At 41.7% G+C, this 18221-nt stretch overlaps 1 protein-coding gene across 2 annotated transcripts in view; it reads left to right on the forward strand.

Moving 5' to 3' along the window:
• The first annotated feature begins 18029 nt into the window (after window positions 1–18029).
• AASS (aminoadipate-semialdehyde synthase) overlaps window positions 18030–18221 on the forward strand; it is a 68667-nt gene continuing 68475 nt past the window's right edge. The window contains exon 1 of one of the 2 annotated variants that reach the window (XM_036863023.1): window positions 18030–18135. The gene's annotated coding sequence lies outside the window, so the exon portion shown is untranslated. The remainder of the gene's footprint in view (window positions 18136–18221) is intronic. The other variant, XM_036863026.1, reaches the window with a different exon arrangement.

Consider the following 18221-nt stretch of genomic DNA (forward strand, 5'->3'; position numbering starts at 1 on the left):
GGCTTCTCACTGAGATGGCTTCTCTTGTTGTGGAGCATGGGCTCTAGGTGTTCAGTCTTCAGTAGCTGCAGCACGTGGGCTCAGTAGTTGTGGCTCACAGGCTCTAGAGTGCAGGCTCAGTAGTTGTGGCACATGGGCTTAGTTGCTCCGCAGCTCGTGAGATCTTCCCAGACAAGGGCTCGAACCCGTGTCCCCTGCCTTGACAAGTGGATTCTTAACCACTGCGCCACCAGGGAAGCCCTAGAAAAAAATTTTTATATTTACCCTCACATTTGACATTTTCGGTTTTCTTCATTTATTTAGGACTTCTTTTAATATTTCTCATAAGGCAGAACTGCTGGTGACAAATTCCCTTAGTTTTTGTTTGCCTGAAAATGGTTTTATTTCACCTTTGTCTTTGAATGATTTTATTGGCAGGGGAGGGCTGAGTATATAACTGTATTCTGATAGTTTTGTTGGTTTGTTTCGGTACTTTATTGGTATTCGTGGCAGCCATTAACTCACCAGTCTATTCACCTGTCTGGGGGTTATGCTCTTTGGCCCTGGTTCCCCCATGACAGTTCATGCAAGATGACAAGATCCATGTTGAGCCACGGTGGGAGCAGCCCTGGCTTAGAAACCCCATGTTCCACATGAGCCCATCTCTTCTAACAACTTCTTAGCCATCTCTTCCAGGATCCTTGCAAGTCACTGCACTCACTGAAGACCAAAATTATGGCTTCTCACCAGGTGTGTATATTCATACCTAGAACTCTCAGTCCAGGGGCTGTCTTTCAAGCAGAGTTTGTTGTGTTGCTTAGTATCAACATGACATTTCACTGTATCACATTTCCAAAAGTTTACAAATTATCACATTTTCATGCAACATAAAACAGGTTTAAAACCATCTACCCACATCCACATTCTCCTTGAAGCTCCTTCTTCTCTTGAAGTCCCCTGTGTCACACTCTCCTGGCGCACTCTCTTCTTATGCCTTGCTCTCGTCTTCCCCTTCCATGTAGGCTTTTACAAGGCTGTGTCCTCTCTTTTTTTTGCTGTCTATGCCTACAGATACCAAATCCTATCGACAACCTTAACTTTTCTAACTCTAGTCATTAATTCCTAGGTTCCTACTATACATTGTCATTTAGATATCTCGCCAGAACATTGCATTCAATTCATCTAACCCAACACCTCAACTCTGCCTACTACTGTATTAGTCACTATCCTGCCATTCTCTTATTTCCAGTTCTGCCATTTCTCTCTCTTCCATTTTCCAGGCATCTTCAATGTTCTATTGATTCTACCTCTGTACTATTTTTCTCATCAAGATAGGTCTTCCTTTTCATGTCTATGTACTTTTCTTCTGCTTCTGAAGTGCTCCAGGTAGTCTCATGACTACACCCATGCTGGTAGTCATGAGAACTGAAAAAACATCTCTTCAACTGTCTATGCTTTGATTTGGAAACTTCTTCAGGCCTGCTCTTATTTTTCTTACTTCAAACTTTCTCTTGTCTTGGATCCTACTGGTTTCGGATCATACTCTGTCCCTTTTTTCTTCTCTACTACTCCAACATGTGCTCCCCAGGGTTCTCTACCATCTACACAGTCAGACTCTAGTCCCATGCCCATAATTTTATAACTAGGTGATTTATGATAGGTATCAACATACCCCAAAAGAGTTCCAGAAAATTATTTATTGTCACTAGGTTACTTCATCACATGCTTTAACAATAAAAATTCTGTCAGTTAACTCTGAACATTCACCAAGGAGGGGAAGGAAAGGAGGTGTAACTAGTAGCCTGGCATTGAAACTGAGTCCTCCTAAAACCGAGTTCCTCTGCCGAGTTTATAATTAACGTTTCTATCCAAATGTTATTCCCTTTCTTGCCTAACAAACACCTGAACACCTGTTCCCCTCAAGACTGAGGATTATCAAAGAAAAGGGGGGATTGAAACTGAGCTGGACCCTGTGGGACCCTCCGAGGTAAAAAAACCTTTCCATGTCCCCCATTTTTAGTTTGCAGGAAAAAGGCTTCAGCCTCCCAGACCTTCCCTGATTTCGAAAGAATAGAGTTACTAATTAGGAAAGGGAGAAAATGCAGAAACAAAGGAGGAAGAGTCAAGAAACAATAGTGTACACAAAGCAGCCCTCACCCCCACTTTTGCCTATAAAAACACTTCTCCAAAAACCAGTGGAGAGTTTGGGGTATTTTGAGCATGAGCTGCCCATTTTCCTTGCTTGGCCCTGCAGTGAAGCTTTCTCTGCTCCAAACTCTGATGTTTAGGTTTGTTCGGCCTCACTCTGTTGGACAAACGAACTTGCATCCGGTAACAGTTGATGTTGCAGTACATACATACCATCTGCTAGGGATTGAATTGTGTCCCCCTCAAAATTTATGAGTTGAGGCCCTTAACCTCTAGTACCTCAGATGTGATTGAATCTAAAGATAGGGACTTCAAAGAGGTAATTATGTTAAAATGAGCTTGTGAGGTGGGCCCTAATCCAGTTTAACTGGTGTCCTTATAAAAAGAGGAGATTAGGATTTCTCTGGTGGAGCAGTGGTTGAGAATCTGCCTGCCAATGCAGGGGACACGGGTTCGAGCCCTGGTCTGGGAAGATCCCACATGCCGAGGAGTAACTAAGCCTGTGCACTACCACTACTGAGCCTGCGTGCCACAACTACTGAAGCCCGTGGGCCTAGAGCCCATGCTCTGCAACAAAAGAAGCCATCGCAATGAGAAGCCCACGCACCGCAAAGAAGAGCAGCCCCCACTCGCCGCAACTAGAGAGAGCCCCCGTTGCAGCAACGAAGATCCAACGCACCCAAAAATAAATAAATAAATAAATAAATAAATAAATAAATAAATAAATAAATAAATAAATGTATGTGCTTGCACAGAGAAAAGGCTACCTGAGGACACAGCGAGAAGTTGGCCATCTGCAAGCCAAGGAAAGAGGCCTCAGGAGAAACCAAACCTGCTGACATTTTGACCTTGGATCTGCAGCCCCTAGAAAATTAATTTCTGTTTAATATATCCAGTCTGTGGTATTTTGTTTTGGAAGCCCTAGCAAACTAGTACAACATCAATAACGGCAATGGAATGCATTCATTGTGCAAGCTGTAAACTAGTATAAATACTAAGATGAGGCTCCAAGTGAAACAGTAAACCCTGGACAAATTTGATAATCATAATGAATAGGGGAAAAAAGGAAATTCCTTTTCTCCACTTTCATCTCTTTTTTCCCCATTTATTGAGCTAATAATACACATAATAGTTAGGTCATGCTACTGTTGTTTTAAATATACACATATTGGAATAAATCTATTTATCTTTGTAGCAGCAGCAGTAGCCTGAACACAAGCCACCTCTTTCCTGCTTCCTCTCCCTCACTTACAATGGACAGTTGTGGGGAACAGTAGTAGGTGTTGCTGGTGAGAGGCTGTAAGAGAGATGCAGGAGATGAAGCTTTTTGCCCACTCTTCCTCAAATTTTTCTTTGGCTCTGTGAGATGGATATGAATGGGTGGGAATAAATCCATCCTGGCTGGGTGATGGGAATCCTCTGCAATCCCTTAACATGGTTATTAAAGCTTTAAAGTCAGCTGTGTGAGAAGCTGGCAGCCAAGAGCTAAAACATATCATGGGATGGCTTGTCCCATCTTTTATTTCTGAACTATCACAATCAGACCTCTGAATTTTAATCCAGTGATGTTTCTTCTCCTTCTTCTCCTCCCCCTCCCCCCTCCTCCCTCTATTTTGACAAGAGCTGCAGATATTCCTTCTGGTGGGGATGTCAGATTTGGTGGGGGTGAAGGACTAGGGAAAAGTCCCATGAGCAGTGAGTATCTTTATTCTATTTTACACACATCTCATCTTGATTATGTTCATTTAGGCAAAATAAAAGAATTGGTTTGCTTTTACCCACTTTCTCCAACCACTTTGCTGGTCCCCAATCTCCTTCTTCCCAAGCATTTCATCTCTTCACAATTTTATATTTGATATGCCCTAAGTATGACCCAAACTGTTACTTCATCTGAGCTTTTTCCATCCACCCCCCCTCCCTTTTGCCTCTTAGAACTTTAATTTTACTTTCACTTGTGTACTACTGGTAATCTTCAAACACCTCTGCTCTTTTCCCACATTTTTCTCCAAAGGTCCTTGTTGACAACTAATAATATTTCTATTTGTCCATCTATAAATAATTCCTTCAGGATGTTCCAAACACAGCTTCTTCTCCACCCCTGACCCTGGATCTACCCATTTCTTTCACTTCAGACAGCATGAAGTCTACAGCCTTGGAAATAAATAGATCATCTTGTATAGATGGACTATATTTTCTACTGATTTTGAAGATGAGAGAAACAAGGTACCCAGAATCAGAGAGGCTACCACCCATAGAAGATAAAAGCTTTCATGCTTCAGGGACATTTGTAGCAGGCAAGTTCTATGACATGAAATTGTATAGAAAAGCAGTCACCTTACTAAAACAAAACAAAACAAAACAAAAACCCCACTAGTCCCGGTTCAAATTCACAAATTATTTTTTTCTGAGAAGAATCATAGCATAGTGGTTAAGAGCATGCGCTTTGGAATCCACCAGGGAATTGACCTAAGTTTAGCTCCTCAGCAGGGGTCTGAGTGTCCTCACTTAACTTTTCTGAGCCTCAGTTTTCTCAAATAGATTGCAACTACTATTAAAATCTACCCCATGTGATACTGCATGGCCTGCATGAGATATTATAGGTTTAGCACTTTTCACAATATCTGGCATATAGGTGCTCAAACATGGTACGTTCCTTATTATCATTTGATTACCATATAATTACCTCATTGTTTGTATTTTATCCCTGTATACATTTATACTTTTAAATTTCTTTCTTGTGTCAACAAAAACATCAATTGGTCAATCTAAGAAAGAAGAGGAAAATTTTATTCGAGCCAAATTGAGGATTATATCCTGGGAACAGCCTCTCAGAAAGCTCTGAGGACTGTCCTGTCCATTAGAAGTCAAGGCACAGTTATATAAATTTTTTTGAGACAGAGAGCTGAACTTTAAATGATGTATTTTTGACAGTTTACACAATCCCAGGTCTGTAAGTACAAAGTGGTGGGTCATCATGACTCTTTACAAGATCAAGAAAGAATGTTATCTTTTGTGGAGTTGTCTTGTTGATGCTAGGAGAAAGTTGCTATTTATGGTTGAGCAGGTATTTCTGCCAATGGGGAGGTTTGGTTGATGCATAATGCAGATACACAATGCACAGTAGAGGGGAGAGAGGAAGCCAAAGGACAGAGAAAATTTTTTATGTTTAAATTTTTCTTGTCTTGCCATAAAATACGAATTTTATTTCTCTCTTAAGACTTTCTAAAATATACATTATATTCTTAGATTCTGACCTATACTTTCACCACTTTTATTTCACCGCTCTCTGTTGTTCATACTTCTTTTTTTCATGGAAACCTTTAAGGTTATGGTTTTCATGTATTTTAGGATCTTTGCAGCATATTTTTCACTGATACCCTCTAGAAAACATTTAGGAACTCATTGATTTCCTGTAAGAATACAATATTTGTGTTTACATAAATAGCTTTCCTACATTTCTGCTTTAAATACATCGTCACAAGAATCAGTGTTCTCCATGGAATGAAAGTAACGTAAGCCAATCATCAAAATATTGTTAGGAATACTATGCCAAGAGCTAAAGTAAAAGAACTCAAGTCCCTAGAAGTTTATATTGGGATATTTCTACAAATCTACATATTCTCCATTACCTCTGAGTCTGGAGAAGCAGGTCCTGTGGTTAATCAAAGTCCACATTTGATTATCCAGATAAAATCTTCTCAGTGGAAATGGTGGTTCTTCAGCCAGGATGCTAAGTCTCAGTAAGATCTTATCTTGGTGATTCTTTAGCTCCTCCAATCACTTATCCTTCTCCTTTCCAAACATTACTCTTCCCAAGCTCTCTACTTCCCACTTCTCCACTCCATTTCAAGGCTAAGTATAATCAGTGCTGTTAAACTGAATTTCCATCCATCAGTAGCAGAGCTCTATAAGTTCTCCAACTGAAACACATTAGCATCCGTAAATATTCCTTAATGTTTACATTACACTGTATTTTAACATTATTTACATGGATAACCCACACCTATCATGCCCAGTTTTACAAGCCATCATAACAGGTCACAAAAATTCAACAAAGAGAAGAATGTCAGTTCCAAGGACCGTTACTATTATAAGGCTAAGAGTTGAATATTAGTTAGTGCCAGGAGATTAAAAAAAAGTCCAGATATGCTCTGGTAATTTTGTTTGCTCCAAATGACATTAGCAAACATGTAGAGTATTATTGAAGAATATTTCTAGTTATAATTATATCAAATATAATTTAAAATAAATTATTTCTAAAACTGATAAATTCCATTGTAACAAAATTGCATCAGCAAGTTATTCAAACTCATTAAACCTCAGAAGGAAAATATAATCAAAGTAAAATAATTATAAGGCATGTTGGCATTTGCCAAGTAATCTTTCCATTGAGAAGTAGATTTACATAGTGGTGTCCCAGGCCTCTAGAACAGAGAGTCTTACATACACATGTTCATTTAGTCTTTTATGTTAATTGATTTAGAGGGATAAATATTGATATGTTTGCTCTGTAAAGAAGATTTAAAAACCTTCTCAACCTTAAATGTTATAATTCAGGAGTTATAACTTAAAAAACAAGTTGTTTTTTAAAAGATGTCAGTGTGACCAGGTATGCTGATTATTACCTGAGTGCTACATCACATCCACCCTCCAGGTTTCTAACTTCTGTGCCACACCCAGTAGGCTGACTTCTATGGATTGCAACCCTAGGGTTTGCCCTAAGATTTCCTTTTGAGTTGGGTTGATGAGATACTCTGGCCAAAGTTTGGAGTATGGGAAGAAAAATATGCCAAGGGACTCTGAGTGAGCTATCTTTTTTCCTGCTGTGACTCTGGCTGATATTGGTCTCAGAAGTGATCCTCAAAATGGGATGCTTAAGTTGTGATGCTCACATATTTGAATGCATAGATACCCTCCTTGTTGGGAGGAAATGGGATGTAATAATATCACATTACTCAGATTATCATTAAAGGTGGCATGTGATGGAGTTAGAGGGAGAGAACAAAGTAGTGAGGGATCAAATAGTCTTTCACTTAGTTGCTATGGCAACCATGGGGTGGATTGAGGAATGGACTGGACACTCTGTCTACTCTGGAGAGTGTGCATAAAAGATAAACCTAAAGCCTAGAATTCCCAGTTCAAAACACTAGTCAATGGAAAACTCCAATAGCTCAATAAATCAGAAACACCAAGGACTCAGATTTTGCAGGCAAGAATGTTTAGGTAACCCCACTAGATAAAGAATTCCGTTCAGCCAAGATGCTGGTAGAGAGTAAGGGAATGAGTGCTAAAACATGGAAGCTACTGTTATCCGTTTAGATCTTGTAACCAACGAAAGAAAGCTTTGCAGCAGTTTTAAATTAATTGTTTCCCCCCTTTCCTTCTTACATTTTATGAAGAGTGCTAATGGTGGCTAACATCACAGTTTAGATTCCAGTGGTGGGAAGTATGACAGAACTGACATCACTCAACAATGACGCTATGACTGATGATATTTTGTGTTTCTCCTGTATGGGGGTCACAAGTTCTTCATCTAGGCAAAGGTCAAGAGTAAAAGCTGAGTAGCAAAATGAATGGACTGTATAGGTTATTCTCTGTTTGCATACCCCCACCTCATACCTTGATCCATACCATGCCCTTTACCTTCTGTGCGTCAGACACTGACCTCTATGGATTACATTACCAGACTGCCCTTGCCCTTTGGCTTCCAGCTGGGTTTGGCCAAAGGGAGACGGCGGCAGGGCATTGGCAGATGAAAGGAGAAGCATGTTGGGTTATTTATTCCCTCTGCACCCTTACATTTGCTTGGCCACGGTTTTGGCAGTGGCTGTGTTCTATAGTTAGAGCTTCTGTCCTTCAGTTCCTCTTCTATGGCTCCAAACTTCTTCTAGGCTCTGGAAACACTATTTCCCATTCTTGTGCCTTCAGTTGTGAGGTAGCAATGATTTCCCACTCTTGCTGATCCCTGAGTGTTTCACCAAGACTTGCCCATGCCGTTTTCATGGAACTCTCTCAGTTACAGCCTTTGTGTTTGCCATTTCTTTTTTGCTAGTACATTGATACACCATGGAAGGAAGGACACATTGAGAGGGACTAGGTAAGGACAGCCATTGGCAGTGGGATGCAGCTACAAGTAGTGGAGAAAATGCAGCTAGGAAGGCAGAGCAGGGAGTACAGAGAATATGGGCACAGATAACGGTATTCTAGATGAGCAATCAGCATTACAGAGTCATAGCAAGGAGTAGTGGTGTGAATTGATAGGAATGAAGGGTAAGGGAGCCAAGAATCCAAGAGAAGGTAGTCTTTGGGAGAACCTGCTAGCCAAGTGGAAAAATAAGGGAATCAGGATTTGCAGGTGTCAGGGTTTCAGATGCCAGAATTTTCATCTCTTTGGGACTTGGCAAGTGTACAGAAAAGCTTCAGTCTCGATGACTCAGTTCCTGAACAGATTATCAAACACTGGTTCATTTACTTCATATAGTAATTTGTTCATCCACTCACCAAATGTGTATTGAACTCCTTTTATACTGTAGGTCCTGAGTTGGATACCAAGGATATAAATGTGAATAAGATCTATTATCTGACTTCATGGGGATCACAACTTACTAGGAGCTGAAGACATGTGTGAACGTAATTGTAGTACATGGTTACTAAACATCTTTACCTCGGTATATGCTGCAGGTGCCTCACACCAAATATGCATGAAACTTTACTCATTATCTTCTAAAAAGCACAACACTCCTTCACTCCACATTTCACGACCAGCATTGCTACCAACTTGTCTCAGGGAAACATGATGTGGCTCTTTTTTTTTTTTTTACTTTTTTTTTTTTTTTATTTATTTATTTATTTTTGGCTGTGTTGGGTCTTCGTTTCTGTGCGAGGGCTCTCTCTAGCTGCGGCAAGTGGGGGCCACTCTTCATCGCGGTGCGGGGACCGCTCTTCATCGCGGTGCGCGGGCCTTTCACTATCGCGGCCCCTCCCGTTGCGGGGCACAGGCTCCAGACGCGCAGGCTCAGTAGTTGTGGCTCACGGGCCCAGCTGCTACGCGGCATGTGGGATCTTCCCAGACCAGGGCTCGAACCCGTGTCCCCTGCATTAGCAGGCAGACTCTCAACCACTGCGCCACCAGGGAAGCCCGATGTGGCTCTTTTTAATTAAGGCATTCATTTATCCCTTGGTCCATTGGAGTTGATCATTCTTTTTTTTTTTTTTTTTAATTTATTTTGTATACATACTTTTTTTCTTTTTATAAATTTATTTATTTATTTAATTTATTTTGGCTGCATTGGGTCTTCGTTGCTGTGCGCGAGTTTTCTCTAGTTGCAGCAAGCAGGGGCTACTCCTCTTTGCGGTGTGCAGGCTTCTCATTGCAGTGGCTTCTCTTGTTGTGGAGCACGGGCTCTAGGCGCGTGAGCTTCAGTAGTTGTGGCACGAGGGCTTCAGTAGTTGTGGCATGCAGGCTCAGTAGTTGTGGCTTGCAGGCTGTAGAGCACAGGCTCAGTAGTTGTGGCACATGGGCTTGGTTGCTCCGCAGCATGTGGGATCTTCCTGGCCCAGGGCTCGAACCTGTGTCCCCTGCACTGCACCACCAGGGAAGGGAAGCCCTATATACATTCTTACTAGAGCATTTTCTTACTTGTAAATCTGATGAACAGCCAAGGTTGAGCACTGCTGCAGTAGATATAAATTCATCTTAAACTGAGATCAAAATTGATCCTTAAAGAACGGAGTGAGCTGTATCTCGTGGGGTGTGTGTGTGTGTGTTTGTGTGTGTCCAGGAAGGGGAAGAGTCCAGTATTTCTTGCTAAGTGTATTTATGGAGCTGGTGGTCCTTGTTGGAGATGTCAAAGACACAGTGTGACTAGTTGTTCAGCCAAGGATTCTCAGGAGGACGTTATTGGCTAGAGTCTCCACATTCAAGCTCCCTCATTGTTATCAGCACTTTGGGTTCTTAGGGGCTGATTCATGCAGGTTGAACTCAAAAGCCAAAATGTCAATTTATTATTAATATTTGATAAGAAATTCATGTCGCTGCTTGACAGTACATTCTGTCCTGGGCAGGGAAATCTCTGTTACAGCTGGACACAATCCTCTCTGCAGAATTGGATGTAGCATCAAGTAAACAGGTTTCAGCTTCGGCCCCTCCCTAACCTGAGTCCTGTGAGTGCTGGGCGTGACTGGGAACTGTAGAGTATTCTAGGTAGAGAGGGGAAGCCAGAATTGCAACCAGTAAGTATTTCTATGTAAACATTTTTAGTAAATTGCTTAAAGAGATCTCAGAAGAATGGGACCTGAATTTTCAAGCCTCTAATAATCCATCGTGAATTCTTTTCTTAGTATAAATAAGAATCTATTCTTGTACTTAATTTTGAATTTATAATTTTGTCTTTTTTATTGAAGGAAGTCCAACAGATGATATCTCAGGCTCCCCCAAATCTGGATCTTCTCCTGTGTCTCTAACACAGGGATATGGACACCGCTGGCCTGAGCAGAGGATTCTCCTTCATGGGTAAGATTCTGTTCACCTTTTTTTTTAGATTCCATGCATCTCACAGCTCTGGGGTTACCATATCATTGCTTCAGGCAGAAAACAAGCAATTAAGTTACAGTTTGTCTACATTATTGTATCCCATAGAGATCTTGAGAGGACAACAGGATCTTCTGAAAGAGACCTGGAAAATTCCTTAGTACCTTCAGCGATTCATTAAAAAACAATTTCTAAAGTTGGCCCCTCTTCTCTCCATTTTGGTGCTGGTTATCTGTTTCACCTGAGGGTGATACTTTCCTGACTTTTTTCTCACATTGTCAGATTAGTGTGCTCAGTGTACCATGTATAATAATAACAATAATACCATTTGCAAGATAGTATTCACCAACTCTCTGATATGCTTTTTATCAGTCTACCTAATGAAGAAGCATGGGTTACAGAAGACTTGTCAGAAATGAAGTGATTAAAAATGTTTGTTTCCACCATTCTCTTTTCATATAGGCATTTTTGTAAATGAAATACTCTTGCTAAATGAGTCTGTAGAAACTGCAGGTATAAGGGTGTTTCTCCAAAATCCATAGGCATAAGTCTTTTAAAAGTAGAATCAACCAGCTTCAGTGTACCTGTATTTCAAATTGATTTTAGAGCTCACAGTTGTAGCTCAGCTTCATTTTCTCTAGACCTTTAGAGCAAACAATCTTTGGAAGATCAATCTAAAGAAGTGATCTTGACTTTATATTCCTGCCTATGCAGTTATGGTATATTTCTACCTTCTTTATTCATTGCGTGATTTATATTCCTGCCTATGCAGTTATGGCATATTTTTACCTTCTTTATTCATTGCGTGATTTTATTTTGTTTTGTGTCCTAAGACAGTGATACATGAGCAATCACCACAACATTGGGGGACAATCTAGCTCTTTGGTGAATTAAGGCTGTTCCTAAGGGCTTCCATAACAAAGTGCCAATGACTGGGGGGCTTAGAACAACAGAAATGTATTGTTTCATAGTTCTGGAGGCCAGAAGTCCGATATCAATGTGTTGGCAGGGCCATGGTCCCTCCGTAGGTGCTACGGGGAGAATCCTTCCTTGCTTCTTCAAGTTCCTGGTGGCTTCTGGGGTTCCGTGGCTTGTGGCAGCATAACTCCATCTTTGCTTCTGTCTTGGGCTTCTTCCCTTCACGTGTCCTTTTCTTTTAAAGACACTTACAATGAGTTTAATCCCACCTGAAACAAATATGATCTCAACTTGATTCTTTCCTTCGTTATATCTGCAAAGACTCTACCTCCAAATAAGGTCACATTTCAAGGTTCTGGGTGGACATGAATTTTGGGGGGACATCATTCAACCCATTACAAAGGCCACTGAATTCCATTAGGTGGTAGGAACACAGTTCCTTTCCTGACAAGGGAGATGGTATTTCGCTGTTGTGGGCTCAGCAGATGGCACGGCCAGGCTTCCTCCAGCCATGGACTTTCACGGCAACCAGGACGCTGAGAAGAAGCCGAGGATGTCAGCAGGCAAGGCAGCCTGTGCCCAAGAAAGAGAGGGGAAGAAGCAGAAGTGGTTTCTAGCAGGAAAAGATTTCTTGAACTTAATTCCTTCTTAAAATTCAACAGAGGTGTTCTAAGATGTGGGTGTTATTCCCCAAACCTTTGACATATTTGTCCTTTCTGAAACCCTTTTGTGTCCTCTGTGGCACTCATCCTCCTGTCTCCTTCTCATGGGACTTGCATGCACTGAGTAAACTTTGCTGTAATCCTTCTCCTGCTGGCCTCTCACCTTCCACTCACTTCATTCTTTATCCTTGTTTTCTCCACTCTTCTTCATTTTATTCTTTCTTTCAGTTGCCTGTTTCATCCATGGTCTAAATCTATTACTTTCACAAAATTGCACAGATCCCTCAGGGCCTAGTGGGCGTAGGGCGGGCAGGGGACACCTGAGATTCCAAAGACAGAGCACAAGTCTTGGACTCCTAAGAGTTTACTCATTGCTGTGGTGTTTGTCTCAACACATCTTTGGCATTGTAGGCATTTAGCTTCTTAGGGTAGGGAAAGTGTTGATTTAAACTGTGTTTATAAAATAGCTAACAAATATTTGGAGTTAACCTGTGTATATAGGCCCAGGCTGTACTCTCTTTACTGAGTAAATTCTTGTCTTTCAGGCTTTTGCCTTTGTTTTGTTTTAGGGGGTTGGGTGTCGTTCAATAGTGATAAATAATAATGCCAGACAAGCCTGTGCCTGTCATGGGCAATGTCCATATTATTACACCATTCAATGAGAACATCTTCCTTTGATGTTCTTTCTCTCTTCCTTTCTAATTTTATTACGTTTGTTTCCGAGGAGCTATACAGATGGCAGTGATCATGAGAGTCAGTTGAATGTCAGGGATACTTTCTCTACTTGACTTCCTGCTTCCTGATGTGACCTTGTCTATGCTGAGATTATTTTTCCTAGCTGCTACTTCTTACACTGCAAAAAACAATTTTTATATTCTTTTCTCCTTCCTATCTCTATAGTGAGATGACAACAGTAAAAGATTGGTTTCATTCAGTCCCTAACCCAGACTAGAACTAAAGTGAGAAAGTCCTGACTCTCCTACCTCCTCATCCTGGCCTGCTGGCTGTCTCCAGCTCAATTACACTTGCAATTACTCCAGAAAAACTACACTTGTATTTTATTTTTGCTTCAAATACTTCCTCCCTCCTTTCTCCAATCTTTTCTCAGTCCTTTAAGACATCTTCTCTTTTGAGATTTTCATTCAAATGAGGCTGAGAGGAGGAACGCTGGGTTTTCTTCCTCGATCTGAATATATTAGATTCATTATTGGTCAGGGAGATATATTCCACAATTTGCACCCCCCAGATTTGCTTGTATTATCATGGCATATAATTGTCACTCAATCTATAAAATGCAGAGATGTGTAACTGAAAATTTAGAAGTCCTGGTAGACTTACAATAACAGTTACTAAGCAGGTGATGATGGACAGCAAACCTGTCCAGTGAGTTATGCTTGCATAAGTAACTCTCGAGGGAGGCCATGGACGCTTGGGGACTTTGTGAAACCAACAAATGTTGACCCTGGAAATGCCAGGGGGCTTGGGATTTTCTTAAAATTTTTTTTCAGGAAGGCTCCCTAAGGACTGGTAATGGTAGAGGAGGTGAACTAAAAATTAGTTTTCTCTGCTTCTTTCTTCTAAGGGTGGGGGGAAAATACAATCCCCCAGGACATCACTATCTCCACCCAGAACCTGTTTGCAGGAATTGTGATTTTTCTGTGGGTGGTTCCTGCTCTTATCTTACCTAATCAGATTTTTAAATTCCTTGATGGTAAAGAAGGTATGTTTCATTCCCAAGATAATTTAGGAGTTAGGCAACAATAGTGATTGTCATTTAGAAAGTTTTCTTTCCTAAACTACTTCTTATGTTATACAACATATGACTTTGTACTTCCTGTCTGTAAGAAAGTTCTATTTATAATAATCAAATATTTTATTAGGGTGGGCTGATATAGGTGATATTGTGAAATTTGCTGTTCATGTGAGAAATATAAAGTCTTGAGAGATCAAGAGAACAAAAGTCCACCTCTTGGGACTTCCCTGGTGGTGCAGTGGTTAAGAATCTCCCTGCCAACACAGGGGACACAGGTTCGATCCCTGGTCCAGGAAGATCCCACATGCCGTGGAGCAAGTAAGCTCATGCGCCACAACTCCTGAGCCTGCGCTCTAGATCCCACGAGCCACAACTACTGAGCCCACGTGCTGCAACTACTGAAGCCCGTGCGCCTAGAGCCCGTGCTCTGCAACAAGAGAAGCCACCGCAATGAGAAGCCCGTGCACCGCAACGGAGAGTAGCCCCTGCTCGCTGCAACTAGAGAAAGCCCGTGTGCAGCAACGAAGACCCAACGCAGCCAAAAATTAAAATAATTAATTAATTAATTTAAAAAATAGAACAAATGTCCACCTCTTTTCTCTTTATGGCAAAGTTCACTTAAGATTAAAAATGGGTTCTGCATACAAAGAAAGGGGAAGGGAGGAGGAGACAGAGTAAAACAGTAAACCCCAATAATAGCTCACGTATACTGAGAATGTGCGTCACTTAATCTTCTTGAGAACATTATGATGTTTGCCAATGTGCTGGTGGGGGAAAATGACTTACTAGGGAGTTGGCAAAGGAGGGATTAAGTCTAGGTCTGGCTCACTCCAATGCTCACATGCCTGACTACTACCCTCATGGCCTCTCAGGAAGAACAAAACCAAAGTAAGGAACAACGAGGGAAGAGCGAAAGCCAAAGAATGTGGGAGAAAGAGAGGCAGCTTGAGTGGCCTAGAATCAACTTTCCAATTTCAGGCGTATTGACTCAGCACCCCACAGAGGTGGAAGAAGAATTCTCCTATATTGAAGGAGTCTGAGGGGTTGACTGCCAAAGTTGACTGTGGAAACACTTGGGGTGTATCCAAGACTTGTTTTTCTTGCATCTGTTGTCTCTTTTCATTGTGAAGACATTTCTGAGAACTGTCACGCTTATTACAACAAATGTCACTACGATGAATAACATTTGAATTCCCCATTTTAAGGAACAGGTTTTCTCTTGTGCATATTTTGCAAAATTCTTGAACACCATAAGCATTTGAGCGGTAGTTTGGAATTCAAAGGAAGGATTCTTTTTGCCAGGTTAATGTTTCATTGGCAGGTCAGAAGTGCATGGGATTTCAAAATAAAGCAAGAGAGAGGCTAACAGAGCATCACAGTCTCTTGGTGGAGTCACCATAATCCAGGACCCTTTCCTGGCTTTGCCCCTTAAAGGATGTAATTTTGATAATTTTGATAGTTTTCCTATGAGTGTTCAACCATTTGCAGGGTAATTCACAGTGACCAATCATTCATTTAAACAAGCATTTGCTGAATACCTTTTGTGCTGAATACGTTCCTTTGAACCTTGTAGAACTTCTGCCCCTTTCTGTACCTGCTCTGTCCTTGAGGGACTGACCTTTATGGACTGTCCCAACCCTCAGGCTTTCCTTGGGTTCAATTTGTAGAAGGCACTAGCAGGAGAGGGGAGGGCAGGAGAGGGAAGTAGGGTTATTCATTCCATAGGTGGGGCGTCTGCAAACTGTGACCCTCGATCCAAATCTGGCCTGCCATTTGTTTCTATAAATAAAGTGTTATTGGCACACAGCCAGGCCCATCCATTTAAGTATTGTCTATGGCTGCTTTTACTCTCCAAATGTCAGAGTTGGGTAACTGTGACGCAGACGTAATGGTCTGCAAAGTCTAAAATATTAATTTTCTGTCCTTTACAGAATAAAGTTTATTGACCTCTGCCTTAGGTAACTCCCTCTCTGGGCAGGGTTATTGATTCCTTAGGCAACTCCATGCCTGTCAAAAGCCACCACTGTCAAGTGGCTCTCCTATGGCTTCAGCTACACCACAGCTAGAGCTCTTCCTGAGTTCTGGTAACTGACTCTTCCCCTGGCCCTATCAAGGCCTACAGGTATGCTCACTATAGTTAGTCCTGGGGTGCGTCACCATCTTTTGTTGCCCTCCTTTATCCCTGTACCCACTCTCTTAATGTCTCCTAATTTACCCCGTTGGAATTACAGAGAACCACAGAGAAGTAAACAGCGTAAGATTTTGGGAAAATGAAGAATAATTGCCTGTTTCTTTAGCTAAACACTTGGCAGAGCACTTTGGCCATCATCTTGCTTTATCCTCATAATGACCCCATGAAGTAGTTCCTATTATTTTCCTATTAGCAGGTAAGGAAACCAAGGCCTTTTTGAAAACTGAGTAACTTGTCCACGATTTCTACCTTGAGGGAGAAAAGTAAGGATTCTGATCCAGGCTCTTAATCCTTAGGAGATAACAAAGCACAGACTGTGGTTCACTGTTCTTTTCAGGCTGGTGCTGCTGTCGAAATAAAGCTGAGATGGCTGATTTTGGCCATATCTTGAAGGAACTCACATATTGTGTGAAAGACTTTGGGCTAAATAGTCTAGGCATGACACGCTAAACAGATGTGTGTATCTCCTGGAAAAAAGTTTTGAGTTCACGACCATCACACTTGTTTAGCGATATGCGCTTTTCAAAGTGTTTTCACAGCCTCATAACAAGCCTGTGAAGCCAGATGACAGTTCTTAGAACAGTTTTAGAGTCCAGCAAACTGAGACTGAGATGTAAATGTACTGTATCCACATCCAATGAATATTAAGAATCCATGCATATGTGACAAAGTCCAATGTTCTTTAAAAGTCCTGGCTAAATGGCCCTAGAGGGTCAGGGGGAAATGCATTTTGTGAAGACTAGCCTCAGCACTAGAAGCTGAAAAAACGCTTGAAGTCCATCTGTGGTCTTCCTAGGGAATCAATGGCCAGAGGGTAATATTCTCTTCTGTTTTTGTAACTTTCTCCAACACATACTTTTCTCATACTGCCACAGATATGTTTAACTATTAAATGCTCATGTCAACGATCTTGAACCTAGAACATTTTTATAAACTCCACTCATATCTCCAATTACAGAGAAAATTAGAAGCTTCTCTGGAAGCTGGGGTTTTCCTCTGTATCTTTAGCTTTACACATCCCAAATCATATTCCTAATCATTCCTCTAAAGCCTTCCTTCCTTGCTATGTTTTACTGCACTGTTCTTGATATCACCAACTTCCTAATCACCACTTAGCCAAGCCTGAAACACCAAATTTGTTTCAGTTTTCCTCTAGCCTGTTAGCCTTACCGGTGGTGTTGACTCTGTCCTTTTAAATCCCTTTACTATCACTTTTTACTCAACCCCCTTCTATACACTATCTAGACCATATTCCCTTAAGCACACGACTCTGATCATCTCATTGACTTGAGCAAAAAGCTTCTGGGGCTACACACTATTCATAAAAATGAAAATTCATTATTCAAATTAGTAAATTCATTAATGAAAATTAATATTCATTGGATGTGGATACACAACACTTAATTTCTCAGTCTCAGTTTGCTGGACTCTAAAATGGCTTTAAAAACTGTCATCTGGCTTCTCAGTCTTGTTATGAGGCTGTGAAAATGCTTTGAAAAGTGCATATCGCTAAACAAGCGTGATATACATGAAACGGAAACTTTTTTCCCAGGAGATACACGCATCTGTTGAGCGTGTAATGTCCGGACTATTTTCGTCCTTCTCCGTCTCCGCCTGTCTCCCGCTATGGACAGTTACAAACTTGGTCAATAACAGTCCTGGAAGGACGTGACGCCCCCAGCTAAGGACGTAGGTCAGAGATCTAAAAGGCAGAAGGATTTTCGGGGAGGAGCAGGGGCAGGGCATGACCTAGCACCTGGCAGCGCCGCCGATTGGTGGAGGAGAAGGTTGTTCCCTCAGGGCGGGCGCTGATTGGCTGCGGAGGAAGAGGCATGACTTCCGAAGAAGTTGAGCAAACACCTCCTCCTCAAGGGCCCCATCCCAATTTCTGCTGGGAATTCGGATCCTTCTCTGCCCGGACCCGGGAGCGCAGAGGCGGCGGGGACCGGACGAGGTGAGCGGGGGGAGGGTGCCCGGAGGGGGCTGAGCAGATGGGCGGTGGGCTCCGCCTGTGAGAAGAATTTGCTGATCGCCGGCGGG

The sequence above is a fragment of the Balaenoptera musculus genome, chromosome 9, assembly GCF_009873245.2.
Source record: "Balaenoptera musculus isolate JJ_BM4_2016_0621 chromosome 9, mBalMus1.pri.v3, whole genome shotgun sequence".
Lineage (NCBI taxonomy): Eukaryota > Metazoa > Chordata > Mammalia > Artiodactyla > Balaenopteridae > Balaenoptera > Balaenoptera musculus.